Source organism: Phaseolus vulgaris, chromosome 7, assembly GCF_051622355.1.
Source record: "Phaseolus vulgaris cultivar YP4 chromosome 7, ASM5162235v1, whole genome shotgun sequence".
NCBI classification, from domain to species: domain Eukaryota; kingdom Viridiplantae; phylum Streptophyta; class Magnoliopsida; order Fabales; family Fabaceae; genus Phaseolus; species Phaseolus vulgaris.
In genome coordinates this window covers 55,012,668-55,017,131 of record NC_143504.1, presented here as the reverse complement: position 1 = coordinate 55,017,131, position 4,464 = coordinate 55,012,668, and positions in this window count along the sequence as shown.

Here is a 4,464-nt window from a genome sequence, read left to right as displayed (position 1 = left end):
GGTTCTTTACACGGACCATTCGGTCCATATAAACATGGAAAATGATAAGTTAACAAAAAGGCATGTTTCTAATTAGATTAATCATATGAAATTTGAAGATTTGGAATAAAAGTGAAAGAATGAAGTAAAATGTAAATTGGATATAATATTTTTAAATCAATTGTTCATTTTATTAATTAAATGGAATATATATATATGTGTGTTTTACATTGTAAGGAAATTTATAAAAAAAAAGTTGAATTAAAATTATTGTAAAGATATATTTGAACATAATAATTTAATTTAATTATGCATATCCATAAATTAAATGACATTTTTTACATGTTTTTCTATATGTTTTATTTTATATGAAAAAAATTAATTTCTTCCATATGCGAAGTTATTAATAAATATTATAAATGACATTACTTTTAATCATTATAAAAAATTAATAATAATAATTCACAAATATTATGAAAATTATATTTATTTTTTTATTTTAAAGTTCACAACTTGTGACCCTAAAATTCAATTATCATATCTTATCATATGGACTATTACATAAAAGAAAATAAAAAATATAAAAAAACATGTGGACCAAATCAAAGTTATGTTCCAAAATATATTACTAAACTCCAGGAATAGTATGGGCTAATAAGAATCTATTTTCAATCTTAAAGTTAGTAAGACTATTTTGTTGAATATTTTAAGGATTCAATTTGAAGTCATGTTGAAGACTTTTTTGTATTAAGGATTCAATTTGAAGTCATGTGGAAGATTTTTTTTATTAAGTGTCTGGTTAGTTTAATTTTTATTTTGTATGTCTTTGATTTATCTTTTACTTTTACTTTAAGAAACGACGATAAATTTAATGATAAGTTTTTTTTTTTAACTGTTTTTTAAAAAAAAGTTTTGCTTTAAAAAGTTTTCAACTATTTTTTTTAATTGTTTTTTAGAAAGTTATAATTTTTTAATTTATTATCTTTTAAATCAATTGATTGGAAAATAATTACAAATTTTAACTTTTCCTGAGATATGTTATATAATGTCTTAAAATGTAAAATAACAAATGTTTTTAGATAAGTTATTTTTATTTGAGAAAATTTAGTTTTCATGGATATTACATGTGAAATCAATAAATTGTTTTGATTTCTTAACAGGTTGAATTTACTTACCTTTTAATCAAAAAAAAATTATTAAATTTCTATAAAAGGGTATACACTGTTATAGAAAAAGGTTGTTTATACATTTTACAATTTTATATATGTGAGAGTCTCTCTAATTCAAGTTTTTGAAAGATCTTTGAGGTTTTTTAGAGCAAAAATTTAATCATTGAGGTTGAGGTTAAAATATATTTTTACTATTGTTGTGAATTTGAGGAACCATGTTGTATTTCTAAATTCACTTTTCAGGTTAATTCATAGTAATTGGTTTATGTTTACAAAGTGTTAAAAAATTGTTTTGTATTTTTGTAAAGATTTTGTGTTAGTTTTAGTGAAATCCACTGAGATGAGATTGAATATAGTTATGTTATGAGTGAATCCGTATAAAATATTGTGTCTTTTACGTGTTATTTATCTTTGTTTTATAATATGTTTACATAATATTTTGTTATGATATAATTAATTGGTTGTTTTCAAAAATCAATCTCTTATTTTTGTTCTCTACAAATTTGTTTGATTCATCAATTTAGACAATTTATTAAAATATTTATTCAAACTTTATTTTATTTTTCATTCTCAAAATCTCTATTCAGATACCAAAGTTTTAATATTCTCATATTTGAATCTCCTTCGAAGTATCACATATTTTTTTGATTATTTTTTTCACTATTGTACTTGAAAATATGGCTAGTGAGATTTCAATCGTTAATTACTTTATAATTTTTCACTCTTCCTTTTTGTGTAGTTTTATTAACCTCATCTTCATACTCTATTTTATGAATGAGACATCTAAGGAGGTAGACAAAGTTTTCATTTTTATAGTCCAAAAACATAATTTTTTTCTTCAAATTCAAACAAATGAACTTGAACATTGCTATAAATTATATTGCTAACTATTAAAGTATTTTTTGATAAAATATTTTTTATATATTTTTTTACAAAGATTTAGAGTTCTGATACTACTTTATTACAAATTTGGTAACATAGAATTTAAAGTAAAAGAAAAATAATTTAGAAATTGAATTAGTCTCTATTTTGATTATTTTTCTTTGTAATTTGTGCTTATTTTGTAGCACATTCAAAAACATTTTAATGAGTAAACATAATTCTAAAATTTTATAATGGGACTCTCATAGTTACAAAAGTGACATGAGTATCATTAAATGCTCTAAATACACATTCGATAAATATTAAATATTCCTTAAACACTTATAATAATACTTTATTAACAAATATGAAAATAAAGACATATGGATTGGTATGTTTTGGTTGCATGAATATAGGCAAAACAAAGGAGTGAATTACTAACACAACAATTTTTTCCAGTGCCAAATTACACAATCAGATTATTACTTGGTTTATCCTCTATCAACTATCAATAGTTGATATGTTCATCAAATTTTTTCTAGTGCCAAAATTATAATTAATACCTCTATATGGATACCCCTTTTTACATTTATACTGTATTCCAGAAAGTTGTTGGGACTTAGTGTTGTCAATACATATACAATTGACATCAGGGCTTGCGTCAATAAATTTCGCCTTTCCGTTCAAATCAGTGGCGTAGAAAAAAGTGGATGAAATTATGCAGAGTTGACCTCCTAGAAGAGTAACAAGTGAGAAAGTGACAAAGAATTATGTTGGTTTAGTTTAACTTCCATATTTTTTTTTAACTATGGAATTGGTACATTTTCAAATTTTAAATATATTTAAAGTTTAAAAATAATTATAGAAATAAAAATATGTAATATATAATAAATTAACATATTTAAACCTTATAAATAAATATACTTTAATGATATAAAACTTATTTATTATAATCTTTATATGAAAAATATATAAGTCAATCTATTTTAATAAGAGTTAAATATATATTTTTTTCAATGTACTATAATACGATTTATTCCAATTATTCATACTATAAACACATAGACACATAGATGATTTAAAGTTTAGATTAATGATGAAAATTAATTTCATATTATAATACATAGATGAAAATTATATTTAATTCTTTTAATAATTATTTTTTAATTAATCAAACTTAGTTTAAGTAAGAAAAATTACTTTAGTTAACTCTTAGCTAGTAAGTTTACGATACAGTCCCTCACTTGTGAAGATTTTATGGCATAACAAGTCTAGGATTCTAAGGTCTGGAGTCTTGATTTTTGGGTGTAAGAGTAAAATTATTTAGTAGAAACTAAAAAACACTTGTAGTACTTGTATTTAATGTTCTTTAGTAAACTAAAAACTTGTCCTACTTGTATTTAATGGTTATATCCGCATCAGATGCTCCCTAATTGCATAACATAACTGACGAACATATTTTACAAGTGCATGTGATGCTCTTCAGTATTATAGAGAGGCTCATCAAATGTTTTTATATGGAAACAAAGAACCATTAGACAAATTGTTAAGAGACTTTCAACCAAATAAGTTCGAAGACGATATAAAAGTATTGAATGAAGATTATCTAAAAGAAAACTCTCAAATAATAAATTAGTCAAACAATAAGTTAATAAATTTTAAAGGAAGAATGAGTTCACACATTCAATGTTCAAATAATAAAATAAAGATTAACAAAATAATAACTAAAAGAGATAAACAAAAAATACTAGTAAATATATTGTTTAGTTTAGAATTTATGGTTGTTTTAATAATATATTTTTGAAAATAAATACACGAATATACGTTTGTTAATAATTGATTTATCAGAATTAAATATATCTGATACAATCTATATATGTAAACATATAAAAGAAAGAGAGAGAGAGTTATTGTTCTACTAATTTAAACATTATTTAGCATGCACATGCTCTACCTGCAATTGCATCATTAAATTGATATAGTTCTCATTTAAAAAAGAAGGATAGTCATGTTTGCAAGATGGAATGCTGATAATTATATTTTACTAATACTTTTATTATCATTTATATCTCTTTCTATTATATTCTAACGTCGAACTTATACTTTTTTTATGAGAAAAGTTTCTCTGATATCCTAACAGTAAAAACATACATAATAATATTTTAAATCAATCAATAAATAAAATGTTAATTCATTGAAATGTGAAATATATGGTTTTCTATCAGTACTCTTCTTCTCATTGGTGTGATGGTTGTCTAAGAATCATTTTAAGAAAAAAATTCTTATAATAATTCTTTCAATCGTTTTAATACATTGACATAACATATCGAAAGAAATATAATTTAAGTATAAACCATGACTTGTGTTTTTTAAATTATAACCATTTATTAACTTTTGAAACATTATTATTCAACTAACTTTCTCAGAATAAATTGACGGAAATAATATTTATTTG